General features: G+C 35.8%; 1 pseudogene; it reads right to left on the bottom strand.

Annotated features, from left to right (window-relative positions):
- Nucleotides 1-1678: 1678 nt before the first annotated feature.
- On the bottom strand, nucleotides 1679-2620 carry LOC126084435 (olfactory receptor 4L1-like; annotated as a pseudogene).
- Nucleotides 2621-19118: the final 16498 nt, after the last annotated feature.

Raw genomic sequence — 19118 nt, forward strand, 5'->3', positions numbered from 1 at the left:
TCTTTGGTAAATGGGGAGTCAGCAAGAACAAAGGAAATCCTCAGTGAAGTGGAATGACACAATAGGCACAACGATGGACTCAAATATACCAACAATCATGAAAATGGTTCAGGACTGAGTAGCATTTTGTTCTGTTGTACAATAGGTCACCATGAATCAGAGCCAACTTCATGGTAAATAACAATACAACCATTAAACTGAATGAATAGCACACATCTGAACAAATAAATCTTAAAAACATAAAATAGAGCAAAAAAAAATTTAGAATGGTAGCATATCTACAGGCTTCATTTATATTGTTTTAAATATATGCAAAATGATGTATTTTTATGCACAATGTATGCCTACATGAGAAAAATAAGGTAAACACACAGAGGAATGAAGCTTATGGACTGTGGTGATAGTGATGATATAGAGTGTTGCTTAGGTGTCTTTATTATCTCTAATATTCAGATCTGTAGTAAAAAGAATCTGAAACAAATGTGGCAAAATGTTAGAAATTTGAAAAAGCTACGTGTTGTATCAGTATCTAAATTTAACTCTGTGAATGAAACAGTTTATAAGAAATAGATACAGATATGCTCCATGTTCTCTAGGGACCTAGTTTTTATTTCCCTAAAACCATGTTCTTAAATAAAAATTTTACTCTAAAACGTGTCGTGAATGTATGGTTAGAGATAATTCCTTGAGAGCCTTCTTGGCCAATATCTAGTATATTTTTCATACTGCTTAAGAGGAAATGACAGAAAAGTATCGGGTAGAAGCTTGTAATTGTTACTAGTGTTTGGGAAAAAGCATAGCATTTTGAATTTGATGTCAAGGAAGTCATAAAATATCTACTGATTCTAATGTCCATGGACCATAAATCTAACTTCGTGTATCAAGATATTTTCTGACTTTCTTAATGAAATTTAACCAACTTCAATAATCCATGCCCCCCCCACCCCCACACGGGCTGTGACATGAGAGCCTGGAATATGTACCTTTCATTTATTTATTTTCTGTGGGGATTAGCACAATAGTAATGCTTTCACTTGATTCTCAAGAGATATATGAGAGTAAACGTGAATGCAAATATGAATGAAAGTAGAATCCAGCTCCATGTATTTCTGTGAGGTGGAATTTCAGAATGAAATAGTTATGTATTTCATGTCAGTTGACGACACTCACTCTATGCATCCTTCTACTGATAAAAACTAGTCTCTTACCTTTTTAAATATAATAATCCTTTCATATATGAAGAACCACAAAAATATGTGTGTGTGTATGTGTGCTTGTGGGTTTAGATGAGTGTGCACAATTTTGTGAACATTTAGCCATCTAAGAAACAGCCGAAAGACCCTTAATTTTAAATTAAAAGTGTACAAATTCATATTTGATTTATCTTTATTTAAGAAAATTTAGTCTTGGACATTTTTGGGTTTCCAACTACAGTTAATGAGACAGTTTTTCTATTTAATGCATATCCCAATTAAAAATAATTATCCCAAAATGGAATTGAATTTCCATTAAGACAATTACTATTTGAATAAAACCATATAAAAATGTTGGAACATCTGGTAATTTCAATATACATTATGAATTTTTTTTTAAATCTGTACCCAAAACAAATTGAGCTTATTGTGAGATGTAATTTTTATAGGATTTATAATAAAAGCTTCATTCTTGTGATTTTTGTCTATAAGTTCTGCCTGGAGCTGACATGCTGGATCCTCAGTCTAATCATGACTGCTTTCATCTCCTGATTCCTCAGAGTATAAATAATGGGGTTCAGTAAGGGTGTGATGACTGAATAAGATACAGAAAGAAATTTATCCACTGATAAGCTACTAAATGGCCAAGCGTAAATGAAGATACATGGCCCAAAGAACAGAGTGACTACAGTGATATGAGCAGACAGTGTGGACAGAGCCTTGGAGAGTCCACCAGAGGACCGATGTCAGACGGTCACCAGAATTACAGTGTAGGAAATGAGCAAGAGTACGAAGCAGATGAAAGATAACAGTCCGCTGTCAGCAATTACCAGTAACTCCAGAAGATATGTGTCAGTGCAAACAAGTTTTAGAACTAGAGGAAGGTCACAAAAAATATTGTCCACCACATTGGGGCCACAGAAAGGCAAGGTGATAGTAAAAACCATCTGGCTCATAGTGTGCACAAAGCCAACACCCCAGGACAGCAGCACAGAACCCACGAGTACCCGGCGGTTCATGATGGCTGTGTAGTGAAGAGGTTTGCATATTGCAATGTACCGATCAACAGCCATAATTACAAGAAGAGTCATCTCATTGCCTCCTAAAAAGTGGAGGAAGAACATCTGAACCATGCAACCCCACAAGGAAATTGTTTTCTTTTCTCTGAGGAAATCTGTGATCATCTTACGGGTTGTGATTGTGGAAATAGTCATATCAAGGAAGGAGAGATTTCCAAGGAGGAAGTACATAGGTGTAGAATTCAGGTGAAAATCAAAGGTTACGGTGACCACAATGAGAAGGTTCCCTGCCATGATTGCTGCATAGCTCAACAAAAATATGAGAAAAAAGAAAATTTCAAGTTCCCAAGTACTGGTGAGTCCTAACAAAACAAATTCAGTTATCATTGAGGTATTCCTTATATCCATCTAGCCTATGCAGGAGTTTTCGGATGATCTTTAAAGTGCAGAAAAATCAGGAAAAAGTCACCATCTAACATGTTATAGTTTTGAAGGTATGGACATACAGAAAGTGAATGTTTGATTCCTAGAGAAAGAAAGAACATTTCTGAAAAATATTTTAATTGATTAATGCAAGAATTATTAACATTGCTACATTTCTTAAAAAATCAGAAAGATGCAAATGATAAAAAATTTATTGTAAAATACTGTAAATTTAATTTGAGGCAATAGATTATGACTTCACATGAATTTATTGCTTGTATCATGAATTTATGACCCCTGAATTCAATGGTCCATCAAGTAAAATAACCCAAATGACTACTAGTCAAATGAATTCCTTCAAGTGGATAAGAGCATAGTCATTTAGGTTTTTGGTATATAGTGTTCAATTGTTTACCCCTCACCCTCACTACAATTGGAAATATTCAAATATGTGCACGTGAGTTGAATTGTATACCTAACTCTGCAAACTACTTGGTGGTACTTTCTTCTAGCAGACATCCTATATTCTTAACCCTCCCTTTCATCCCCGAAAGATATGCCAATGATTTCATTTACTCTGGAAGCTTTAAACTGGTTACAGTTTGTAATATGTTTTTAATCCCTCAGAATAATAATAATAAGATAAAATAAACTTCCTAGGGCATATCTGGACAGGAACATTCATGTTTCTCAGTGTCCAGGTTGTTTGTGATTCATGCCCTGTATCTCACACTTTGGTTCCAGAACAAAACTCAGACTTCCACAGTCCAGCCCTTTGCCTATTTTTCTGAATTTAGAGTTAATGGTATCATGTCTGACGTCTTTTATTACTTATCCTTTTGCAGTCTCTGTATTTATAGAGTCTGAAAAACCATCGAGCCTTTCATCCCCAACAAGTTGTGTTTCCTTGGTTCCTGAATGTTTATCTTTTTCACTCAATGCTTTTCAAAGTGTGCATGCTAACTCTTGACTATTCTGGTTCTTACACTCTCGACGTTTACACTCTAGGTGTTTTCCCAGATTGAGCTGCCACTGTTGGCTTACTTCTTTCTTACTTTTTAAGTCTTGAGTTAGATATTTTCGTTCCAGTTTTGTAATCTCTTAATCCCAACGTGACTTAAATGTCTTGATCCTAGCTTTCTTTTTCTTTTTGCTTTCTTCTTCTTCTTTTAATTGTTACTGATACAAGAGACACACACATACTTATAACACAGTTTAGTTCTGGGGCACCAGGATAGAATGTGGAAAATCTGTTCCAGTTTTCAATTTTTTGGCTTAATAGGTCGTCAGATATTCAGAAGACATTGTAAAGCTCAAATATCAGAATTTCTTAAAAAACTGAATTAAAAGTCAAGGTTTAAATTCTAGTCCTAACCTCAACATTTACTATGGAACTATATTCAACTCTTTTCCACATTGATTTACTTTTCTATAAAAATAAAATAGTATCTACTCTTTGACCTCACAGAATATTATGAGGGTTTGTGGGATAACACATGTGGATATATTTGCGTATTTCATTGTGCATGTGTATGTGCTATGCATGTTCCTCTACAAAATTCTGTCATTTAACATTTCGTCATTTTTTAATGACTACGAGAATATCGAGACTAAGGGAATTAATGAAGAATTTTACTCTGAAAAACTAGTAAAGATGAATTGGTTTTAATGAAAGTATTTTGCTCTGTTAAATATGATTTATATAATTACCTAGTTGTCCTCTTTATGAAGCATTGTTGTCATCATCATTGATACTCTTGTTTATGTAGTAAATTGAGTGTACATTCTAGTTGTGAATTGTTTTCAAAACTACACAGTCCTAAATCTCAAAACATTAACAGGAGAAAATCTTGAGGAAACTCACAAAGCAATTTCATAGTTTAAAATTATAGAATTAAAACCCAAAAAGGGTATTTATTACTTCAGAATTTTTTGAATTTTTATAAGCATATATATTAAAAAGTTTCCAGCTAAATCTACATATACATAGATTCAAATTCGGTATGATGGATGAAGTCATTCAATATGGTTTAACCTCTGAAATAATATATTTTTATTAAGAAACAAATAAAAATAAGGTTAAGTAAGAAAAAGAAAAGAAGTCTTCCTAATTTAAGCCACAATTTAACTTCAAAGGGAAAATCAAATATTTAATAGTATATGTTTGACTAACAATAAATGGCAGTGAACTGAAAAAAAAAAAAAGAATGGAATCAATAGGATCAAGTAGGTCATGGTTTGTCTAGCAGAAACTATGTCTGAGAATGACATGAATGCCCTGTGATTGGGGAGCTTAGCTCTTTTAATGACACACATGTGACTAAAAAATGAAAATTACTCAACTCCTTTCAACTGTGATGGCTTGCGTGGGGGCAAGAGGAAAACTGTACATAGGGTGTTCAATACTATATATCCATATTCAATGAGAGAGTCATTTCCATTCATTTCCATGAAAGTGCTTAATAGCAGTTAGTGTATGTGGAAATGTGTAGATACACTTTTTAAAATGTATTTTTGCTAATAACAAGGGCCACATCATTTCTAGTCATCATGAGCGTTTGTTATGTTTTCTTTTCATGAAAGTGCAAATCCATGTATGGAGTAATTAATCCACAGATAACATTAACTTATTACGAAAGAAAATTGTTAGAAAATGAAAAATCAGGTTAGCTGTCAAAACAACCACCATATTTTCCTAATTAAAATAATTTCCTCGTACTTTTAAAAGAGAAAACCTAAAAATATTATTTTTATGTGCACAAAAGCCTTTTTCTTATACACTGAACAAGTTACAACTTGTTAAAAGAATTGTTTCACATGTATGTGGAAAAGGGTCAGTGGGTTTAGAAAAATAGTGACTAATCCTTGTGTTGCAAAATTATAAAAAATTGAATATATTAGCAGTACAATTAGGCAACTGTATGCAGGACCAGACCGTTGTGTTGTGCAGAGGGTCACTATGAGTCAGAACCAACTCGATGCCACCTAACAACAAAAACAACATTGACTAAAAAGTCATATATCCAGAAAATTAGTGTAGACTCCAGGGGAAAATGAAAAGAAATTGATTTAAATGTAACATATTTTTTTCAATTGGCATTTCTTACATGTGTTCTGAATGAAAATAAATATTCAAAGTAGGAACTTAAAATAACTAAACTGAATATTAAAATAAGTCAATATTTCCCATATTGTGATCTGAAATTTTATTATGTCAAATTTCAGACTTATCACAGATGCTAAACTTAGCCAAGGAATAAGCTAATTTTTTCATTAATATGTATTTTCCAAGTTATTTTGTCTTTATTTGCCCGTGTGGACTAAATGAATCCTTGTTCATGGTCCAAAAGCTCGAGGTCAAACTATAAAACTGACGCCTCTGAGCAGGATATGAGCGCAGTTTCTCTGCCAGCTGCAGATGGCTCTCCTGCTCCTTACTGGAACTGGGTGCTGTTCACACACTAGTTGACCAAGATTGCTTTTATACTGTTGCCCTCATGACCTGAATAGTATGTTTTTCTACAAGTTTTATGTAAAACGTCTCATCTTTTATTAGCGTACAAAATTGCAGTATTCTGTTAGCACTGCTATTTAACCTACCAGTTCTAGCTGAGGAGTGGCCTCTTCATGAGCAGCAGGCACAGCGAGAGTCTGGTTATAAATGGGTTATCTTTTCTACCTCCAGGAATATACATGACAATCATTTTTTGGTTAAAAAAAAAAAAAGACAGGAAACACGGAAGATGCAGATTGGTGATCAAGCACCAGAGGGAATTATTAAAATGAACCTGTTGGCTTTCCCTTGGGTTTAGAGCAAGGACTTATTTTCTCAATATTTAAGTGGATTATTGTAAATTCGCCAGGCTTATAGTCATGTGAACTTTCTCTATAAATTTCTCTAGAAAGCTGTAAGCCTGGTTGGTTGGTAGAGGATGAGCACAATTATTGAAAATGAATCTGTAATAGATAACAGACTTTGGAAAACTATAATTCTATTAACTTGATTTCATATATGTGAATATGTATAATTAATTTGGTAATTGGATGCTTTCATTCCTGAATAATTACAATAAGCAGTGTAGATACCAGGCATGGTTTATAAATAAAAAATGGATTTATTCTTCTGTAACATAGAGAAAAATGTCCTTTTCCTATAAAAGGGAGGAGAGAGACAACATGCATTCATTATCCTTAATGCTGTTTATAGAATAATGATAATATTCTTGGAGCTGACCATTCAGACATTCTGAAGATTTAGAATTTCACTAAGTCCTTTGTTATTACATAAAACATTAAAAATAAAATATAAAAAGAAGATCATGGAGGAAACTCTAGTATTAGCTTCTATGGCAAAGCAATATAATTAGCAAGTAATATACTATCAGTTCAACTCGATGGCAGCTAACAATAAAAACAATAATACTAACAGCTGAATACAATGGGGCACTGGTGCTTCAGTGAATGGATTCTCATCTTCCACATGGGAGATGTGGATTTGATTCCTGGCCAATGAACCTCACCCACAGCCACCACCCGTCTGTCAGAAGAGGTTGGGTGTTGTTATGATGCTGAACAAGTTCCAGTAGAGCTTCCAGACTAAGAAGGACAAGGAAGAAAGGCCTGAAGATCTACTTCTAAAAATCAGCCAGTGAAAACCTGTGGATGACAATGGTCCTATCCAGTTGCACATGGGGTCACCATGAGTTGGGCCAATTGGATGGCAGGTAACAACGACAACAAAAATAACAACACTAATGATTAACAAAAAATGGTGACACCATTTTCTTGGAATTGATGACTCCATTTGTTGATTCTTATATGTAACCTTTACAACCATTTCTCCAACAATTATAACTCTCTGAAAAAGATCACAGAAAAGTGAGGGCGGAAAGTATATAGTAATGGGGTGCCACATTCATTTCCTAAGCTCAGTTGGTAAGTTTTTCTGACTAATCCTCATATTTTCCTATTTAGTGCTCCATAGAGCCACAGGCAATCAATCATAGTTACAATGAAAAATAAAACTTTGTAATATTTTTCTGGTGAGGTGATATATGCCAGGGTTTACTGTTTTTTTTTTTTTTTGATGTTAGAGTAAGTTTTTATAAGAAAGGAGAAGATTCTTCAATGCATATTTTAGAAAGAAATATATGCACAAAATAACCCACTGTCATCAAGTACATTCCTGTTCACTGGGATCCTGTAGGAGAGAGAACTGCCACATAGGGTTTCCAAGGCAATATATCTTTATGGAAGCAGACTGCCATATGTTTCTCCAGTGGAGTGGCTGGTGGTTTTGAACCACCAACCTTTTGGTTAGCAGCCCAGTGCTTAGATGTTCTATAAAGTCAATTAATACTTCCCTATTAATTGACATGTCAATGTTGTTGTTGTTGTTAGGTGCTGTCGAGTTAGTTCCGACTCATAGTGACCCTATGCACAACAGATGGAACACTGCCTGGTTCTGCGTCATCCTTACAGTCGTTGCTGTGCTTGAGCTCATTGTTGCAGCCACTGTGTCAATCCACCTGTTGAGGGTCTTCCTCCTTTCCACTGACCCTGTGCTCTGCCAAGCATGATGTCCTTCTCCAGGGACTGATCCTTCCTGACAACATGTCCAAAGTATATAAGACACAGTCTCCCATCTTTGCTTCCAAGGAGCATTCTGGCCGCACTTCTTCCAAGACAGATTTGTTCGTTCTTTTGGCAGTCCATGGTATATTCAATATTCTTTGCCAACACCACAATTCAAAGGTGTCAACTCTTCTTTGATCTTCCTTATTCATTGTCCAGCTTTCACATACATATGATGCGATTGAAAATACCATGGCTTGGGTCAGGTGCACCTTAGTCTTCAGGGTGACATGTTTGCTCTTCAACACTTTGAAGAGGTCCTTTGCAGCAGATTTGTCCAATGCAATGGGTCTTTTAATTTCTTGACTGCTGCTTCCATGGCTGTTGATTGTGGATCCAAGTAAAATGAAATCCTTGACAACTGCAACCTTTTCTCCATTTATCATGATGTTGGTCATTGGTCCAGTTGTGAGGATTTCTGTTTTCTTTATGTTGAGGTGTAATCCATACTGAAGGCTGTGGTCTTTGATCTTCATTAGTAAGTGCTTCAAGTCCTCTTCACTTTCAGCAAGCAAGGTTGCGTCATCTGCATAACGCAGGTTGTTAATGAGTCTTGCTCCAATCCTGATGCCCCATTCTTCTTGGTATGGTCCAGCTTACAGATTAAATAGGTGTGGTGAAAGAATACAACCCTGACGCACACCACTCCTGACTTTAAACCAATCGGTATCCCCTTGTTCTGTCCAGACAACTGCCTCTTGATCCATGGAAAGGTTCCTCATGAGCACAATTAAATGTTCTGGAATTCCCATTCTTCACAGTGTTATCCGTAGTTTGTTATGATCAACACAGTTGAATGCCTTTGCATAGTCAATAAAACACAGGTAAACATCCTTCTGGTATTCTCTGCTTTCAGCCAGGATCCATCTGACATCAGCAATGATACCCCTGGTTCCACGTCCTCCTCTGAAACCAGCTTGAATTTCTGACAGTTCCGTGTCGATATACTGCTGCAGCTGTGTTTGAATGATCTTCAGCAAAATTTTGCTTGCATGTGATATCTGTACATATGGACAACACCAGGTGGAACACACAGAAATCAAATTGACTACATCTGTGGAAAAAGACAATGGAAAAGCTCAATATCATCAGTCAGAACAAGGCCAGGGGCCGACCGTGGAACAGACCATCAATTGCTCATATGCAAGTTTGAGCTGAAACTGGAGAAAATCAGAGCAAGTCCACAAGAGCCAAAATATGACCTTGAGTATATCCCACCTGAATTTAAAGACCATCTGAAGAACAGATTTGACGCATTGAACACTAGCGACCGCAGACCAGACGAGTTGTGGAATGACATCAAGGACATCATCCATGAAGAAAGCAAGCAGTCACTGAAAAGACAGGAAAGAAAGAAAAGACCAAGATGGATGTCAGAGGAGACTCTGAAACTTGCTCTTGAGCATTGAGCAGCTAAAGCAAAAGAAAGAATTGATGAAGTAAAAGAACTGAACAGAAGATTTTAAGGGGCCTCTCGAGAAGACAAAGTAAAGTATTATAATTAAATGTACAAAGAGCTGGAGATGGAAAACCGAAGGGAAGAACACTCTCGGCATTTCTCAAGATGAAAGAACTGAAGAAAAAATTCAACCCTCGAGTTGCAATAGTGAAGGATTCCATGGGGAAAATATTAAATGATGCAAGAAGCATCAAAAGAAGATGGAAGAAATACACAGAGTCATTATACCAAAAAGAATTAGTCGATATTCAAACATTTCAAGAGGTGGCATATGATCAGGAACCGATGGCACTGAAGGAAGAAGTCTAAGCTGCTCTGAAAGCATTGGCGAAAAACAAGGCTCCAGGAATCGATGGAATATCAATTGAGATGTTTCAACAAACAGATGCTGCGCTTGAGATGCTCACTCGTCTATGCCAAGAAATATGGAAGACAGCTTCCTGGCCAACTGACTGGAAGAGATCCATATTTATGCCTGTTCCCAAGAAAGGTGATCCAACCAAATGTGGAAATTATAGAACAATTATAGACATGTCAATAACATATTATATGTGTGTGTACTTGTGTGCTTATATGTATGTGTTTGTATTTATATATATATGGTTAAGAGATCAGCTGCTAACCAAAAGTTCAGCAGTTTGAATTCACCAGTTGTTACTCTGTCCTGTAGAGTTGCTGTGAGTTGGAATCTACTCAACGGCAATGAGTTTTTTTGTTTTGTTTTATTTTATAATGTGTGTGTGTGTATGTGTGTAAGTAAAACATTTCCTGTTGTACTTGTTTTTCTAAAAATAGATTTACTTACACATTTTAGATTATAAAAAATACTGTCAATGTGTAATGCCTCCAAAACCATATAACAGTAATTCCTGTATTGAAACCTTGAAAACCCTGGGAATCCTCTGTTTCTCTCTCTTGCTCTCTGTGTTTCCTTTTGATTATTGATTGGGAAAAACAAAACAAAACAAAAACAAGAAAACAAAAGTAAAGCTATTAATGACTGGTGAATTGAACACAATTAAACATTTTTATCGGCAGCTGTATTTATATGTTGTTACTGCTGTGGGTTATGAGTACACGTATTCCCATTTTTTTACTAGGTGTCCTCCTTGTGGAGGTAATACATTGACCTTTATATCAACTGTAATACTCTGATTCTTTTATGACAATATATTTTCCTCTTCTGTTGAACTGTATCAAATGAAGTCAGTTTGAAGACACTCAAAATATGAAATGGATTGACACAGTGGCCACAACAATGGCCTCAAACATAGCAGTGATTGTGAGGATGGTATAGGACCATGCAGTGCTTCGTTCTGTTGTGCACAGGGTTGCTATAAGTCAGAACCAACGAGACAGCATCGAACAACAACTACGTAATACACGTGAGCCCAGGCATTAACAATTTATTGATGAGCATTAAAAACAAGCATTTTTCTAATTTTTTTCCTAGGCAAACAGTATTTTAAAATGAGTTCCTATATATTTTATTTTATAACCTACTGATTTCAGTCAAAATTATATCATGAACATCTTGTATAATATCAACAGATATTGTTTCTACATATTTGATTGAATGTCTTCCCTAGTCTGAAGTAACATGAATAATTTAAGTTCCTATTTTGGACATTAAAGTTATTTTTAATTCTTCTTCCTATAAGCAATGGTGTAATAGGTGCCCCCTATAGCAAAATCTTTTAGTTTGTCTGTTGTAGTTATTTATGTGATGGATTACATCGATTGTTTTTCTAATGTTGCAATATCCCTGCATACCTTGTATGAATCCCACTTGGTTATGGTGAATTATTTTTTTGGTATGTTGTTGAATTCTATTGGATAAAATTTTGTGGAGGATTTTTGCATCTATGTTCATGAGGGATATTGGTCTGTAATTTCCTTTGTTTGTGGTGCAACTTTACCTGGTTTTGGCATCAGGGTTATGCTAGCTTCACAGAATGAGTTTGGGAGTATTGAGTCCTTTCCTATGCCCTGAAATACCTTTAGTAGTAGCGGTGTTAACTCTTCTCTGAAAGTTTAGTTGAATTCTCCAGTGAAGCTGTCAGGGCCAGGACTTTTTTTGTTGAGAGTTTTTTAATTACCTTTTCCATCTCTTCTTTTGTTTTACGTTTATTTAGTTGTTCTACCTCTGTTCGTGTTAATTTAAGTAGATAGTGTATTTTTAGAAATTTGTCCATTTCCTTTAGGTTTTCAAATTTGTTGGAGTACAATTTTTCATTGTATTCTGTTATGATTCTTTTAAATTCAGTTGAGTCTGTTGCAATACTGCCCATTTCATTTCTTATTAGGATTATTTGCTTCCTCTCCTGTTTTTCTTTTGTCAGTTTGGCCAGTGGTTTATCAATTTTTTTGATCTTTTCCAAGAGCCAGCTTTTGGTCTTGTTAACTCTTTTAATTGTTTTTCTGTTCTCTCTAATTTTTATTGTTTCCTTTCTCCTGGTGCCCAAGGGCTTCTTTTGCTGCTCTCTTTCTACTTGTTTGAGTTGTAGGGTTAATATTTTGATTTGGGGCCCTTCCTCTTCTTGCATGTGTGCGTGTATTGCTTTAAATTGACCTCTGAGCATTGCTTTTGCTGTGCCACAAAGGTTCTGGTAGGTGCGTTTTCCTTCTGTGAATTTCTTTATTCCATCATTAATTTCTTCTACAACCCCATAGTTTTTGAGCAAGGTGTTGTTCAGTTTCCATATGTTCGATTTTTCTTTTTTCCTTGCTTTTCCTATTGTTGATTTCTGCTTTTATGGCTTTCAATGTTTTTAGAGTTTGTCTTATGTATTTTTGAGCCATCATTGGGTGCATAAATATTTATTGTGGTTATGTTTTCCTGGTGTATTGACCCTTTAATCATTATATAGTGTTCTTCCTTATCCTTTGTGGTGGACTTTCCTCTAAAGTCTATTTTGTCAGATTAATACTGCCGCTCCTGTTCTTTTTTGATTGTTGTTTGCTTGATATCTTTTTTACCGTCCTTTGAATTTTAGTTTGTGTCTTTAAGTCTAAGGTGCATCTCTTGTAGACAGCATGTAGAAGGATCATGTTTTTTTAATCCATTCTGCCACTTTCTGCCCTTTATTGGTGCATTTAGTCCATTTACATTCAGTGTAATTATTGATAGGTATGAGTTTAATGCTGTCATTTTGATGTATTTTTTGTGCATTGTTGAGTTTCTTTTTTTCACTTAATTTTCTGTGCTGAGTCATTTTTCTTTATATACTCTCTTTTCATCTTTTTCATTGTTAATTTTGTATTTGTTGATTCTTTATATTTTTCTTGTTTTATATTTTGCTGCATAAGATTGTTAGTTTGCTTTGTGGTTACCTTAACTTTTACCCTTATTTTTCTAAATTTAAAGCAATCTTTTATTTCTTTATATCACCTTGACTTCCTCTCCATGTAAAAGATCTATGACTACATTTTTAGGCCCTCCTTTTTTGTTTTAATGTTGTCATATTTTACATATTGACATCTCTTTTATCCTCTTTTCAGTGTTGTAGCTTTGATTTATTTTTGTGTCTTTCCTGTCTGGGTTGATATCTGGTCGTTCCGTCCTGTGTTCTAGTTTTGAGTTGTTATCTGATGTTATTGATTTTCTAACAGGAGCATTCCCTTTAGTATTTCTTGTAATTTTGGCTTTTTTTTTTTTTTTTACAAATTCCCTAAGCTTCTATTTATCTGGGAATGCCCTAATTTCACCACCATATTTGATAGATAGTTTGTCTGGATATATAATTCTTGGCTGGCAATTTTTTTTTTTTCTTCCAAGGCTTCATATATGTCATCCCATTGCCTTCTTGCCTGCCTGGTTTCTGCTGAGTAGTGAGAGCTTAGTCTTATTGACTCTCCTTGGTAGGTGAGTTTTTGTTTATCCCTAGCTGCTCTTAAAATTCTCTCTTTATCTTTGGTTTTGGCAAGTTTGATTATAATATGTCTTGGTGACTTTCTTTTGGAATCTAGCTTAAGAGGGGCTCAAAGAGCTTCTTGGATAGATATCTCCTCATCTTTCATGATATCAGGGAAGTTTTCTACCAAAAAAAAACTTCAACAATTCTCTCTGTATTCTCTGTTATCCCCCCGCCCCACTTCTGATACTCCAATCACTTGTAGGTTTTTTCTGTTGATAGAGTCCCACATAGTTTTTTTTTTTTTCATTTTCTTTAATCCTTTTATCTGATATTTCCTCAAATAAGTTCGTGTCAAATGCTTTATCTTCAGTCTCACTAATTCTGACTTTCATTGCCTCAATTCTGCTCCTATGATTTTCTACTGAGTTGTCTAATTTTTAAATTTCATTGTTAATCTTTTGGATTTGTGTTTGCTGTCTCTTTATAGATTATTATAGCCTGTTAAATTTGTCATTATGCTCTTGTATAACCTTCTTAAGTTTCTCTGTTGCTTTGTCTGTGTTTTCCTTGGCTTATTCTGTGTTTTGCCTGATCTCCATCTGATCTCTTAAAGAATTCTGTACGTTAGTCTTTTGAATGCTACCTCCAGTAAGCCCAAGAAATTTTCTTCCTCCTGAAGGTTTCTTGATTCTTTGTTTTGGTGGCTTGCTGAAGCGATCATGTTCTGCCTCTTTATGTGATTTGATGTTGACTTTTGTCTCTGAGCCATCAGTAAGTTATTATATTTTATTTATTTTATGTTTGCTTACTGGGTCCCACCTTCTTGTTTTGTTATGTTTTATTTTATTATGCCCAAATAGGCTGCTTGAGTAAGCTAGTTTGATTATTGGTGCCTTTGAAGCTCTCATGTCCTGTCACCAGGTGGTTAGAGGTGTTCCTAGAGCTGAGCACAGGAGCCTGTTTACTTTTCTTGTGTGGATTCAGCTGAGGTATCCAGGTTGTTGGTAACTGGGTGTGTGATATAGGCTCTCATCTACAGTCCTAGACAGGCAGGAGTGATTGAAGTAGGCACAAGTATCTGGCTACAGCTGGGGATTATCCACTGATCAAGGCAGGGGGCTAACTGCTGCCCCCAGTGTCTGGGTGGAACATATGTCCCTGTTCCCTAGAGCACGTAGGTAGGTGGGTTTTGCAGCCTGGCTATGCAGTCAATGCTGTTGGCTGTAAGAACTGGGAGTCACCACTTTTCTTGGACACCCCTGTCGAGGTTAGCTTGGTAGAGTGGGTGGAGCCACCAGTTGTCAGGCCCCTGATGTGGGTAGGTGAGGACCCTGCTAATGGACAGGGTGGTATCAAATATCATGAATCTGCCTCTCCCCCTTATAAGCAGATAGAGATAAAAGTAGGCTCAGGTATATTCCCTGATACAGTGTGCTAATGAGGGCCTATGTTATTGAAATGGGCCCACACAGGTTTATGCAGGGGTAGAAGTTATTCAAACTCCATGGACCCCTTATACCTGTTCCTAGGCAAAGGGGTTGTGCCTGCCCTGAGTTCCCAGCTTAGGGGAGCTGGCAGGTTATTTTTTCCTGTTTGTTGATTTGTTCCCTCTCCAAAGCTGGGAGGATGGCTCAGGACTCACAACAGGTCCTACTTTTGGCCCAGAGTGTGCAACAGTCACTGAAGCCAGGCTGGGACTGGAGCTGAGTGGGAGGGGGCAGGTAAAAGGCAGGGAGGTACTTCCCAAAATGTTTTTTTTTTTTTTTTTTTTAATCCACATTGTAAGTTAGACGCTTGTACTTTTCTTTCACCAAATGAGCAATGTTTCTAGCTGGTTTTGAGGGCTTGAGCAGACTTTCTGCCACTCAATCACTATAAGTATGGATAACACGTTCCAGATGCCACTGCTTGCCTCACCTCATACAACAGCTGATTCAGCCTGCACGGTGCCAGTGCTGGCCAGGTGAGGCCTGGCAACTTCTCGCTGCTTCTGAACTGTCTCTCCCTCCCCCTGCCGCTCAGTCCGATTCCTCAACTTTGATGTTCAGGGCTTCTAAATTTTTATATGTAATTGATTCACTTGTTTTTTCGAGTGTTTGTTGTAAGAGGGACCACAGGAAGCATTTGACTACCCTGCCATCTTGGCCCTGCCTCCTCTGTTGTTATTACTTTTTGTAAATTTTCTTGAAGTAGAATTCTTTCATGATTAATGAAAATTTAAAGCTTTTGATATATATTTTACATGGGACTTCTGGAGAAGTCATATCATTTTATACTCTCATTATCAACATACGACAGTATCTATTTCCTCATACTGTCATCCATGACAAATCATTTTTTAAAATCTTGGATAATTTACTCAGTACAAAGTAGTGCACATGTTCTCTTATTTACATTTATTTGATTGCCAATGAGAATTTACCTTTGTCTTTTTTTTATATAATTATTGCTTATTAGGATTACTTTTGTCAATATCCTTTGTATGTTTGACTCATTTTTAATTTGATGAACTACATTTTTTTCCTTTTCTAAGTGAAAGAACTAGTTTTATATTACAGATGTCATTCATTTGATATTAACTATTTTCCATAGTTCATTTTTACTTTTTTTTTAGAGTGGATCTATATAGATAGCATTTCTAAGTTTATAGATCTATATATATGTATATGTGTGTATATGAATATATAATATATACATTTTAATATTTTGAACACTTTCAATATTTTTCCAGGTTTTATGAATATGAGGATATGCTTAAAATGAATTTTACCACTTAATGTTTGCCTAAACAGTCCCATGTTTTCTTTTGATCTGTTTCTTTTTTTAACATTTAAGTATCCATTTACGACTTATGTTATTTTTCCAAGTTTCGTTTGTGGTCCCAACAACGTTGGTGGAATAATTCAGCCTCTCCACACTGATCTGATATGGTTCTTCAGGAGTCTTCTGATAGATCACCGTAAGCTTCATTCTAGCTCTTTCATTCTGTTCTTTACATTAAAGAAATTGTGGCAGTTTGAAAGCAGAAATATGATCAAATTATTGCTTAAAGCCCTTCAATGTCTTTCTATTGTTCTTAGAATAAAAACCAAAGAACTTACCACAGATACAAGACTTTGTCATATCTGCACTTCGTCTATCATCCCAGGCTAGTCTCATCCATTCATCTTCTTGCCCCACTGAGCTCCTGTCTCAGGGCCTTTACACATGACATTTCATTAGCCTAGACTATTTGACTTACATTTTAGTAATAACAACATACTTAGCAGAGTCCAGAGCAGGCATGTCTTTGATGAGTTATAAATGAATTACCATAATTATATCTGTATTTATGCCTATTTAATGTTTAGCTGTAAGCCCCATTACACAGTAAACTCCGTGAAGTCAAGGTCTGTGTTTTACCTTGGATCCTGACATAGTGTGTGGCATAGAGTGAATCTTCATTAGGAATATTAGTTGAATGAATAAATTAATTCATGAATTTTTGAAAATACTTTGTAGCTGTTAGTGAAGATTTCTTTTTATACCAGAATTAAAAAAAAAACTTCAATCTGTTTCGCTCCATGCTTATTTCTAACATATTCCTATTGTCATTTCTTTGTTTTTGGTCATTTAGGCAACAACAGTCAAAGTAAATGTATGAAGCAAATTTCTTTGAGGTGCCTGAATTTGTGTTCCTGGGACTTTCTACCTCTAGACCAATGCAGCATTTCCTCCTTACTGTCTCTACAGTGTTTTATGTAACAATTTTTCTGGGAAACCTGGTTGCATTCATAGTCACTTTTGACTCTCATTTACATTCCTCTATGTTTTTTTGAATGGGTATGTACTTCCTGTTAGCCAACCTCTCATTTATTGATTTGGGTCTTTCTACATTAACGGCTCCTAAGATGATCTCTGACCTGTACTCTGGGCAAACACCACATCATTCCAGGGGTATGTCATCCAGATATTTGTAGTTTATGTCCTGGGTGGATCTGAGATGGTGCTCTTCATAGCCATGGCCTTGGACTGATATGTGGTCATATGTAAGCCCCTTCACTACCTGACCATCATTAGTCCACAGATGTGTATTTGGCTTCTGGTTGGTGCTTGGGTTATTTGTCTCATTCACTCAGTGGCCCAAATAGCTTTTGTTGTCCATTTGCTTTTTGTGGCCCTAAAGACATATTTTACCGTGATCCACCTCCGTTTATTGTGCATCCCTGCACAGACACCTGCAAGCTGGAGTTCATGAATACTGCCTACAATGGGTTCATTTTCATGGGAACCTTCTTCTTACTGATTTTCTCCTACATCTTCATGCTGGTCATTATGGAAACACCCTTCAGGTGGCTTGTCCAAGGGTCTGTCTACTTTGTCAGCTCACATCACTGTGGTGGTTTTGTTTTTTGGACCGTGCAACTTTATCTACATGTGACCATTTCCCGCAGTGCAAGTGGATAAGTTTCTTGCCATTTTGGACTTCATGATTATACCTATCCTAAATCCTGCCATCTATACATTGAGGAACAAGAACATGAAGGTGACAACGAGGAGGCTGAGTAGTCAACTCCTGAGTTTGAGGACTGTATCCTAAAAAAAAAAAAAGACTTCAGAGCACAAGTGATACCTCCTGTAACCACTACTGTTAATACAAAGTTAAAAAGTTTATACTATGTTGGGAAAATTTATTGTCTCAAATTCATCAGCTCAAAAAACAATGCATAGTTTATTCTAAGTTAATGGCCAGTGATCTTATTATATACTTAATTATTTATCTAATTATCTTTTGTGGTTATAAGACTTTAAAACACTGAAAACACACTTGTTGTGTGGCCTACATTTTGACTAGTTAGTAAAGCATCATAACGATTTTTATGAATTTCAAGCTATAGAGCTATATTTGCAGAGCTACTGGTGGATACTGATATTTTCCTGTCATTGAATTGAAAAAAAAAAAATTGTAAAGAGAATGGTTCTCATCATAGTTATTCTTTGGCAAGCAAAGCAGCCACAAGTCGTACGTTGGTTTAGATTTGCTGTTCCTTTTTTTTTTTTTTTATGTCTTATTTTAATAAATACATTCAGTTACATGCATATTTCAGAAGAAAGGCCTTGGAGTCTACTTTAGAAAAATCAATCATTGAAATCTCTATGGAACCCAGTTTTACTCTGATGTACACGTAGTCACCATGAATGAAATTAAAATGACATCAATTGCTTTTTTTAAAGTGAATATTCAAATATAAAATGCTTCAAATATGAAAAACCATCTTTTGTCATAATATGACTATGCAAACTATGTCGCTCATCTAATTTGGAAATTTTCTTTCTTCATCAGTGAAGTTTTATCTAATATTCCTGTTCACAGAAAGTTGCAAAATGGACAGAGAAATAGTTAAACAATTATGTGTTTTGAATGCCATTTTATGATGTTACTAAAACAGCAAAGTAAAGTCTTCTTTGTCTCATAATGCGTACTGGCAGTGAAATGATACGAATTTATGAGTTTAGGATTGGCATTCAGCCAATGATAGTATGACTAGGCTGG

This window comes from Elephas maximus, chromosome 10 (assembly GCF_024166365.1).
Source record: "Elephas maximus indicus isolate mEleMax1 chromosome 10, mEleMax1 primary haplotype, whole genome shotgun sequence".
NCBI classification, from domain to species: domain Eukaryota; kingdom Metazoa; phylum Chordata; class Mammalia; order Proboscidea; family Elephantidae; genus Elephas; species Elephas maximus.